Here is a 12,232-nt window from a genome sequence, read left to right as displayed (position 1 = left end):
TGCACTTAGTGGTCCGCGCTATTTTTAAAATCGTATTTCCAAGTTTAATTAAAGTTTTATTATATGTTTTTTTTATTCAATTATAAGGTTAAAGTAAAGAATAGCTACAAAAAATCCTCCCCTCTCCATGTTAAAAATGGCTTTTTAAATAATAACGTTATTATTTCAGCGCGGGTCAATAAGTGCACTAGTAGCAGTGTCAGAAATTTCGTGAAAACTATTGAATAATTCCACCCGCCATCTTTCGAAGCTTATAATTCCTCGAAAAATGTCATTTAAGCCTATTTTTTTTTTCAATTAAAGGAGCAAGGACCAAGGTTACATTAAAAAAAACACACAAAAACAAACAACATGGGTTTTTTTTTTTAAGGTTTTAAACTTCGGACTTTACAGGTAAATTTCTAAAAAACACTACTTTTTTTGTTTTTAAATTTGAATATATTATTTATTGATCTTTTATCTTCAATTTGTGATATATAAAACTTTGGTACATAAATTAATTATTTACTTTTTAATAGACATTTGAAAATGGGGGGCGTGAATTTAAAAAAAAACGTTTGTCTAAAATATTATATTCGGTTTATTGGAAAGAGCATAACATTTCACATTGACCCTGAAAATATCGTAAAAATAAAATCAATAGAAAAGTTTTGATAGATTTTTAAAGTTTAAAAATTGAAAAATACTGAACTCGTAACATTCAATTAATTTCATTACTATCTTTTAAAAAATATTTCTATTACTTTTTATACAACTTTAATAGTTTATTTTGGAAGTATAAAGAAAATATACAACCTACCTTTATAAAGTATAAAGAAAATAAACAACCTACCTTTAAAAGAGAAATTACGAGTTTGTTATATTTTATTTGCAGTTTCGTGTTAGGGGTGTCAAAAATTCCTACAAAAATTCTAATACACCTAGTGCACTAGTACCATTTTTGTTATTATTATATTTTATTTTTATTTTTATTTATTTTTTATTTTTTTTTTTTTTTTGGCTTTTGTTTTTGTTTTAAAATATCTTCCATCTTTGCGTTGCGATTTGATACGGTCCTTCCCCCTGACCTCCCCTCCTTGTCGGTGATGTAAATAAAAATAATAAAAAGTCGTTTAGCCTTACAACATTTAAACAACGCTTGGCTAAACCGACGATTGCCGATCTCGCCCGAACCATGCTTGACGGGAATTTCTGAGAAATCAGGTCAAATTATGTAATAGCAAATAATAGTTAACTAATTAAATACCATTTTTCGAAACCAATATTCAAGCATAAAAAACTTTCATCGTATATCTTTTGGGCTTGGAAAGCAGAGAGCAGACTAAAAGCGTTTTTGCTTATATATTTGTATATACATAATTCACTCCTAAACTAATTAACCGATAATCATGAATTTAAAGAAAAATAGCCAAATATGTGCTACTCATTACTTCACTCACAACGAATATCTACGGCAACTTAAAATGATTATAAATATTTTATATTGAATATTGAACTTTTTCAAACTGCAGAGATATTGACAAATGAATAGGAAAACCAAAACATATAGTTTTTCACTAATTTGCCAACTGTATTCTCTATAAAATAATTTATCTCGAAAATAGTAACGTCTAAACTTTATATTCAAGGATTCGGAAGCTGTTTACAAAATAATTTTCAGAGTAAGAAATTAAGTAAGTAAGCAAATAAATAAATAATAATTAACAAACTTACGGGGAACACTGCTTGCTACAGTTAGTAATTAAAAAAAGAAAATGTCTTACCGTTAATAATTGTTTCTGAAACTAAAATCTTGCAGCGTCATCTTTTTTGTCGTCTGCGTCAGTCATTTTTCGTAAAGGGAGATAACTCGTAATATTTCAAGGGAGATTACTCATGTATAACCTGTATTATGAACTAATCAAAGCAAGAAAATTGAGGCTGTTCTTCAAGAAGTTGTTTAAACTATAGAGATGTTGTATTTTATCTGAACTCTAAACATAAAATGATTGAAATAATTATATGTTTAAGATAAAAAATTCGAAGGAAATCAAAACAAAGATTTTTATCAAGAAAGTAACAAAAAGGTGTATTTCTACTATTTTACATGTAATGTATCCCCTAAAAAAAAGGAGATATTTGAGAAGGGGCGATTAATTAAATAAATTGAAAAATTATCTCTCAAAAATGAAATGCTTAAAAGTAAACATTTACGACTTTAAAGAGGGATCAGTATTTTTTAAAATTTAAATCTAAAGTAAAATGAAAACCTACTTCTTGGTCATTTAGGAAATAAACCGAAACATGTAAAAGACGTCAATCATCTTAGAGAGATAATGTCATTTTACTAAGAGATTTCTTCATGTTTTAATACGAGAATTTAAGACGCTGAAACCAACACTATTTCAAGGAATTATAAGGAAAGAAAATGCAACGGGTTAACCCCCCCCCCCAGAAAAAACAAAAAAAAACAAAAGCTAAATGGAGGCAATCTAGAACATATGCTGTAGAACGAAGAAAAAAGGCCAAAGATCCTAGTGTTTTTATGTGATGTTTTCAATACAATAAACTAGTTATGACCAAAGTTTCATTTCATTCGGACAAAACACTAAGAAACGGGGCTCAATTAGAGTTGGGACCCGTTTTTTTTGGGGGGGGGGGTCATTCTGTATATTTTTTTTTTTTTTTTGTGCTAGTGCCATTAGTAATCCGCGCTATTCTTAAAATCGTATTTCCAAGTTTAATTAAAGTTTTATGATATGTTTTTTTATTCAATTGTAAGGTTAAATCGACTTTTTATTTTTTTATTTACATCACCGACAAGGAGGGGACGTCAGGGGGGAGGGATGACTGTATCAAATCGCAACGCAAAGATGGAAGATATTTTAAAACAAAAACAAAAACAAAAACAAAAAAATAAATAAAAATATAATAATAAATAAAATAAAATTTAAAAAAAAATAGTACTAGTGCACTTATTGACCCTCGCTGAAATAAATAAATAAATAATAATTAACAAACTTACGGGGAACACTGCTTGCTACAGTTAGTAATTAAAAAAGAAAATGTCTTACCGTTAATAATTGTCTCTGAACCTAAAATCTTGCAGCGTCATCTTTTTTGTTGTCGACTGCGTCAGTCATTTTTGGTGAAGGGAGAGAACTCATAAGACTAAATATTTCAAGGGAGATTACTCATTAAATGAGTTTTTTTAAAAAAAGCAAGGAAATTGAAGCTGTTCTTCTAAATAAATTGTTTAAATTGAAGAAATGTAGCGTTTTATCTGAACTTCAAACATCAAATGATCGAAATATTTCTGTTTAAGACATAAACTTCAAAGAAAATCAAAACAAATTACCATTTTTATTAAGAAAGTAACAAAATAGGTGTATTTTCTACTATTTTACCAGCGTAGTTTATGTCCTTAAAAATAAATTCTATTTGGGGAAGGGGCGATTACATTTAAATAAATTGAAAAATATATTTAAAGAAGGAATGTTTAATATAAAACATTTAATACTTTATAGTGGGATCACTTTCTTATTTAAATCTAAAGTAAAATGAGTACCCACATCCTGGCCATTTAGGAAATTAAACGAGACATTTAAAAGATTCGGCGCTTTGCATAACTCGTCAATTATCTTAGAGAGTTAACTATTATAAGAAAAGAAAAATGCAACTTTATTGGGTTTTATTTATTGTTGTTTTTTCCTTGGGGAGGGGTAGTAAACGATAATCTTCAAAACAACGAATAAAACATTACGAAAGAAAAGGAAGTTGCAGATGCGTTTTTATATAACCTAAAAATTTAAAAATATTTCCATTCTTCCATCATAGTCAATGTTTTTTTGGTTCATGATTCGCTAATTTCATTCACCCTACGAAATAAAATAAATGTTTAGTGCACCGACTTAACCCTACTTTTAACGAACTCAATCTAAAACTGTTAGTTTAAGATTAGGCTTGTAAAAAGTTCGGTTCTAATTATAGAGAAGTACCCTTTAATAATTATATTATCTGTCAAAATAATATTCACAAAATTAGTACAAAATTTTCGAACAAAACACTGATTGTGCAAAATTATTGAATTTTGGAAAGTTATTACTTAAAAATTAATCTTAAAATACATGAAAATAAGGGAAGTAATTCGAATTATACATTGCCAAAGTTACCTTCCGTCAAAAAGATACGCAAAAATAAATGAATAAAACTACGTAATTATTTGGATTATCAATTACTAGATAACGGATGGGTAACCTGTGGCCTAACGGCCGCATGCGGCTTTTGGGCCGCAAAATGCGACCCTCTATGGCATTTGGTGTAAATATTAATATTTATTTTCGGAAAAATAAACATATTACTTTTTTTTCTAGAATAATTATACATAAATTTAACACACACACACACACACACACACACACACACACACACACACACACACACACATAATTATATCGATTGTTGTTACTTCCAGACACTCCTTTTCCTATAAACCTAATGAAATGAACCCAATAAATAAGCTTAAAGCAGTAGGCGTATAAAGGCAATATTTCTTTGTTGAGTGATTGATTTCCAGCATTATACATGCACAGTTCCTGTTCGGTGTACCTCGTTGTTGTAATCTGCGCTTTGTACTACCTTGACTGACAGTTACTCAGTTTACTATAGTCGTGAGCAAACTAAATAAGTTTATAGTGTGTTGTCTTGTGAGACTGTAAGTCTTAGCTTTAGCTCAATTTAAAAGCATACATTTAACAGAGCATACCTTGGTTTGTGACTACTTTTTGTCACTATAACATATCATTACTTACTATTAGTGACCCTGGTCGAAATTATTGAGACTCTGTTAAAGCCGGTTGTACACTGCACCAAACAACTCGGTTTTACATAAAGCACCATTAGTGATTATCCAAAACCATGTTCTTGGAATCTAATGGCTTCAGCAATTGTCCTTATTTTTATTGAAAAATCATCGATATCTGCCATTATTTGTCCATTAATTAGGTACATAAATAATAGTACTAATTACAAAAAATATGTCATTCAGATTTAAATTAAAAAAAAATACTGATCCCACTTTAAAGTCTTAAATTTTTACTTTTAAGGATTTCATTTTTTAGAGATAATTTTTCAATTTATGTAATTAATCATCCCTTCCAAAATATCTCCTTTTTTTAAGAAGATATATTACGCCATGTAAAATAGTAGAAAATACACCTTTTCATTACTTTCTTGATAAAAATCACACTTTGTTTTGATTTCCTTCGAATTTTTTTTATCTTAAACATATAACTATTTCGATCATTTGATGTTTAGAGTTCAGATGAAACACACTATCTCTCTAGTTTAAACAACTTCTTGAAGAACAGCCTCAATTTTCTTGCCTTTTAAAACGCATTTGATTAGTTCATAATACAGGTTATACATGAGTAATCTCCCTTGAAATATTACGAGTTATCTCCCTTTACGAAAAATGACTGACGCAGACGACAAAAAAGATTACGCTGCAAGATTTTAGTTTCATAAACATTTATTCACGGTAAGACATTTTCTTTTTTAAGTACTAACTGTAACATTGTTACAGTTAGTACAGTTAGTAGTTACAGCGTAACAATCAGTGTTCTCCGGCAGTTTGTATATTTTATTTATTTATTCATTTATTTATTATCAAATTAATTTTTAAAATATCTTCCGAATACTTCTATGTATACCTTCTCATTATTAACTGTTACTATTTTCGACATATTTTTTTATAAAGAATACAGTTGATAAATTAGTGAAAACTATTTGTTTTTGTTTTGCGTAAAAAAAAATGCGTGTTCAATAACTTCAATATTCAATATTTTTTCATGCTGAAATGTGTGCGAGCCATTTCTAGTCTCACACAAAAACACGCGTTCACATCTCAAGCCATATTTCTTGTCATATACATACGCGCACATAAACATACGCGCGCACGTCCACACACGTACATATATTCACGTTCGCGTATATGCACTCACATCCACGTGTATACACACACACGCTAACGTACACACATGTAATCACATACGCGCACACGTACGCACACATGGACAACGTCACTTCCCCCTTTGAAGGAAATCCACACATGCGCAAAAGACCACCGGAAACAACTATAAAATCAAGAGCAATTTTTCCGACTCGCCTTCCAAGCCATAGTGACTACTATGCGTGGGACAAGAGTTAACAGGCAGTACGTACACCTTATACGCTTTCTCTCTCCATGAACTGGATTGACATTCTCACTCTTTCTCTCTCTATATATACAACTTGTGCCTGAGAATACCTTCACGTAGCTGACTGCTAACATGGCGCTCAGCTTTACTGATGTCAACCCTCTATCTTTTTATTTGTCTACACGCTGGACTGTTATTCCCATTTCCACTACATTGCTCACTCCTTTTTCCACGCGCGAACAAACGATAGTGATCCGAACGTGAGATGAACACACATTTCCTTTTCTTCTTTACTACCAGTCCCGCAACAAACGATGGTGACACCCGCGCGGACATGAACATGTGTTATACCTAAAACATTCATTTTTCAACAGAAAATAAACGACACGTTTATTTTATCCAGCAATTGAGTTTTGTTTCCTTTATTCCATTCGTTTCATTATTTTCTTTTGTAACGGGATTAGGATTTATATATCCTAATCTTCTACAAATGCAAAAAGATAAATGAATAAATAAATAAATAAATAAAAGAATGATAATGAATCGGTAAGGCCTGCCGCACACTGAATCAGGGAAAACGATCTCAAACAAGACACGATAAGCTTGCATTCAAAACAATTTTCTTGGTTTTGAATTTGCAAAATTGTCAATGGCGTGCGAGACCAAATGTCATATAAATAGAATCGTAATTTTTAAGCACCTGGCAACCTTCTTTTCTTTTTTTTTTTCACCTGTTCACATGCCCGTCTCTCTGTCTGTCTTTATCAAAACATTTAGCCTTATTCATAATCTTTAATTACGCAGTCATCTTTAGTGATAGGTATTTGATACTTTACATTAGTATTCTTTTGTAACAAGACTTTTCAAATTACCTCGGCGAAGGTTAGTTTTCAAAAAAAACAAAAACAAAAAACAAAAAACTTTAACATTGTCACGGTAGAATCAGTGTTTTACAAACACAGTTATTTTTGTAATTTGTACTATTATTGATTTAACCAATTAATGGGAAATTCCAAATATTGAAGGTTTTAAATAAAAATAAGTTAGTGACACTGGTCGGAATTATTGATACTCTGTTAAAGTCGGTTGTACACTGCACCAAACAACTCGATCTTACATAAAACACCATCAGGGATTATCCGAAACCATGTTCTTGGAATCTTATGGCTACAGCAATTGTCCTTATTTTTATTTAAAACCTTCAATATCTGGAAAGAGAGAATTGGAAAGGAATACCTCAGAAGAACAAGAAAACTCCTAGAAACTAAATTCTACAGTAGAAACCTAATAAAAGGTACAAATACATTAGCAATACTGCCCATGTGTTTATATCTTTTATTAGGTTTCTGCAATACAATTTAGGTTCCAGAAAGTTTTCTTGTTCTCCTGGGGTATCCATTTCCAATTCTCTCTTTCATTTCTGTTACTTTGATGGCATCTGCTTCCATTATTATTTATTTATTTATTAGTAGTAGTAGTTTTATATATTAATATAAATAAACATATATTAATATAAATAAACATTTTTTTCGTTAAATAGTTTTTATATTAATAAAAAAAAAAAAGAAACGTGCATTGGATGCGTAAAAAGATATCCTCATCACCAAAAATATATTATAAGATAAATAAGCCCACACAGACATGCATCATGCATAAAATGATATTGCTCTCCTAAAATTGTAAAAAAAACAATAGTAAAATTTTGACGATATATTTTCTATATTAAGTTTTTAGGTGAACGTACAGAATATTTTACAATGCCCCCTTCCCATGTTTAGAATGGGTATGAAATAATAACGTAAGCACTGTCCGTACATTTTAACCGAAAAAGTCACCTTTCTAAAAATTATAATTGAAAAAAAAAGTGAAACTGTCTATATGTGTGTGTGTGTGTGTGTGTGTGTGTGTGTGTGTGTGTGTGTGTGTGTGTGTGTGTGTGTGTGTGTGTGTGTGTGTTTCCTTACAAAACAACTCTGTCAATTTTCAGTCTACAGAGTCGAGATATGACATAAAGGGTATTGAAATTTGGGAAAATCTTTAATCGGTTTTCAGCAAGAAATTTGGCTGTCAAGGGTCAAAGTTCAACAATTTGACCTTTGAGAACTCTACCAAACTTCCCCGCCAATTTTGGGTCTAAACACTTGAAATTTTAGATATAGGTTACTTTGACAATAAATGCTAAGGGGTCATAATTGGGGTCAAATTTTTACCTTTGTGGTCTCTACGAAATTACTCAGCCAATTTTTGGTCTAAACATTTGAAATTTTACATAAAGTGTATTCAGACATGGGGCAACTTTTTAATCAGGTTTTGGCCAAAAATTTGGCTGCCAAAGGGGTCAAAGTTCCAAAGATTTGACCTTTGCGAACTCTAGCAAACTATTCAGCCAATTTTGGGTCTAAACATTTGAAATTTTACATAAATGGTATTCAGACATAATAATAATATATAGGTAAAAATGTCTAACGTCAATACCATTTCAGGAATATTGCAATAACTATTAGTTATCTTTTTATGAAACTAATACGCAAATATCAGATGTCTCGTTGGCTTGGCAGACCCAGAGCAGGCTCAAGGCATTTCTAGAGTCGCGATAGAGAGGCACTGGTAAATATCCAAATCAGTTCCCGGTGTGTCCTCGGTTTGGTGTGTCATTAATTGACCAATACTCTTGAGGAAATCGCGAGTGGCTATTGCTCCACTCAACTCCACGACTGAAATAATTTTTTAAAAGTCAAGAAGGCCTCCAGACCACTCATAAAATCATCAGTTTTCCAGTTTCTTACCATACTTCTTTTCAAATAGAACAGTAACAACAGATCAAATCCAGAATCAGCGTCTATTAATTTGGAATTTAAAATGCAGCATCATTTCCTGTCGAGATGAGTCGACATTTTTATCTCGCATGCACAAGAGAAAGGATATCGTTATCGGAAGATTTCGATAAAAGAATTTTTATTTTTTTTATTTTTGCTAATTAAGTAAATAATTACATTGTTTTCTTTCAAAATTACTGTATAATTGCATTAAAACTGTAGAAAAAGATTTAACCTTCCTACAAAATCATGAACAGTTCATCCTGATAAAATAAATATATTTTACTAACTTTTTGATATTATACATCCGGAGCAATGATATTCCAGAGAATACCAACTTTGTTATGATTCATTTTATATTTTTGTAGTTTCATTTTTTATTATTTATTTTTATTTATTTATTTATTTATTTATTGCTTTTAGCTGGGCATAAAAACATACAAGCAGACAACTGCACTTTATATAATAGACTGGCGGCGCTATCCGATGTTACCCGGGGATATAAAACTAAGTAGAAGTTTAATAGTGCGCGTAATGCCTTTATATTAAGACTTCCATCTCTCCCTCTCTTTCTGACTGTCTGTCTATATTTTTCTCTTTCTCTCTACGCCGTTTTCCGTCCTCCTTAACCATCTGTCTTGCGTTTTCTTTTTGGTGTAACCTATGAATTACAATAACGTGCGTAAAGCGTAACAAAAAGTAAACTAATCGGATTCCATGATACACCAAAGTTACTTGATATAAATTTGAGTCATTGAAGGTCTTAACATGCCATACATTTTTCTAATATGTATGTATGCATGTATGTATGTATGTATGTATGTATGTAGTCACAACAGGAGAACTATTTTGCTGTATCACAGTTTTTTAAAGTAGTTAAACAGTAAAGTAATTCAGTATCAGGTCATCCCATAAGTTATGTCCGAATTTTTACCTTTGTTTTTAAATTGACCGAAACTTAAAAAATACTGTGTATATTGTGCAATTTTTTACATTTTTATGTTTAGATGCATTTTAACTGATTATATGTTTTATTTTTACAGAAAGATAAAATTAATTTCGCAAAGACAGTTGCATGGTCGTTTCTGTTTTCAGGTTGTGTTTGAATTACTTTGTGTAACTTTTGAATTCGTATCCTAAAAATTTCACTTGTCACAATTCGAATTTTGATTCTGATCGATCGAAATAAAGTGTCATACTTGGCCCATAACCTCTTGAGTTGGAAGCCATGTTTAGTTTCAGAAGAGTTTCCGATATTTAGTTGTTCTATACAAGTCGTGGACTTTATAATTTTACAGCCAAAAAGCAAAAGATTCTTCGCGTGTTGACACGAAAAAAAATATTTGCAAGGTTGTTAAAAAAGATTAAATTTTTATGCAGCAGTTCTGGTTTTGGTAGCAGAATGTGAATTAATTTGATTCGTCAATTCCTAGCAAAAGCGTTTATAAATGGAATCTCTCAACTAAATAAAAGAAGGCATCATAGAGAAAATATGCTTGCCCAGAGATCGACGATCCAATAAATGTATTTTTTCATTAAAAAAAATGTATGTACCCAATTAAATGGGAAAATCATGCTGGGACCGACCTTCTATATATATAAAAGCGAAATTGTGCGTATGTATGTTTGTTTGTATGTATGTGTGTTTGTATGTCTCGCAAAAACTTTCGACACGGATCACGGATTTTCACAAGATCGGTATCATTTTAAAGTTCCAACCTTCGCCCGACAAATATCGAAAAATTGGCCCAAAACATTAATTTCTTCACCCTAAAATAAATCATCAGTTTTCTACAGGAGGGGTCAGCAAAAACCGTCCTCTCCTGACAAGTTCGCTTTTACGCATGCGCAAATGACGTCGGAACATGATTTAGTTTAAATATTTAAAAAACCAACACAATCTTGTCAAGTCGTGTTAGCTCAGTTGCTTAGAGCGCGGCCTCACTATCTAAAGGTTTTGGGTTCGAATCGTGGTGTGAGAAGTCCTTTTTTTTTAATTTTAATATTGAAATACGGTTATTTAAGCCATTTTTCACGTGTTTTTTGTTTTTCTTAAAGAATTTTTAACGTTCGTTTTTTTTGTTTTCTTTTTCGCGTTTCCTTTTTGTTTGTTTTCCCCATTTTTTCATTTAACATTGTTCGTTTGCCTTAAGTTAGTTTTTTGTGTGCTTTTTTTATTTTTTAAAGGTTTAACATTTATTTTTTAAAAATATTTACTTCGCTTATTTTTATATTTTGATTAACACCGCCCACCTCCGCCTGAGCACACACACCTCTAAACACCCGGGCAACGCCGGGTACCCCCCGCTAGTAGTAAATAAAAGTCATGTCCAGGGTTACCTACAGATGATCCGCCATGAACAGAGACCGTGTAGATACTACCTGATGAATACCTCGAGTGATCAACATTTAGGCGGCTAAATAGTAGCACCTTATAAAAGCCCATAATTAATTAGAGGTGAAAATATTTCGGCAGATGGGGTTTGAATTAAACATTCGAAATAGCAGTTGATTAAGTGTTCTCGAGTAGTTAGGTCGGCGTGCTAAAAAGATTGTGTCAATGAGGTTTATGTTTTGATTTGGTGAAGCAAAACCCTAATTCCGCAAGTATTCACTCAATCTTGAGAAGTATTGTAACGAACATTTTTTATTATAAACAATTTGTTTTTCTTCATAACCAGTGTTTTAAAATGTTTGCTTTGTAATAAAGTATATCGGTTTAATTGTAGAAAAATGGCTGTTTAATTTTGGTTAATATTCACGTAATTATTAGATCAGAGGGATTTTCTGGTTTAAGAACATTTTGTTGGGACATTATTTCAGTGTGAAAATAAAACTGGACTTTTATGTCAAATTCTGACACTTCTAAAAATGGGGTCATTTTTATTATTAAAGAAATATCTGCGTATATTTCTACTTCTTCACTTTTAAATTTTAAATACGGTAAATTCCGTTAAAATTCCTGTAAAATAATGTTCACATCTTATTTTTTAATTTTGTTTTGTGTTCAATAAAATTTTAAAATATTAAAAATAATTTTGGACCGAGAAATAAAGAAAACTTTAAAACATATGTTAGAAATTGATTTCAGTGTTTAAATAAATATGTTGTTTGTTGATTGTTATTTGTAAAAAAAAAATAGGAAAGTAATTTTTACAACAGCAACAACAACATTAATAACGATAATAATATGAATAAAATTAAAAATTGTGTTTATTATCAAAAGTAAATGTCAGAATT

General features: G+C 30.9%; 1 protein-coding gene across 6 annotated transcripts in view; it reads right to left on the bottom strand.

Moving 5' to 3' along the window:
• Positions 1–3,205, bottom strand: part of LOC145277995 (monocarboxylate transporter 14-like) — a 238,600-nt gene extending 235,395 nt beyond the window's left edge. For 4 of the 6 annotated variants that reach the window (XM_080130163.1, XM_080130152.1, XM_080130156.1 and 1 more), the window contains exon 1: positions 1,764–1,831. The gene's annotated coding sequence lies outside the window, so the exon portion shown is untranslated. Of the gene's footprint in view, positions 1–1,763; positions 1,832–3,053 lie in introns of those variants that run through there. The other 2 variants (XM_080130161.1, XM_080130155.1) reach the window with 2 other exon arrangements.
• Positions 3,206–12,232: the final 9,027 nt, after the last annotated feature.

This window comes from Euprymna scolopes, chromosome 6, assembly GCF_053919585.1.
Source record: "Euprymna scolopes isolate OS-2025 chromosome 6, ASM5391958v1, whole genome shotgun sequence".
Taxonomy (NCBI): Eukaryota; Metazoa; Mollusca; class Cephalopoda; order Sepiida; family Sepiolidae; genus Euprymna; species Euprymna scolopes.
Note: the sequence above shows the minus strand (reverse complement) of the source record. Positions and strands in the feature narration are given on the sequence as shown.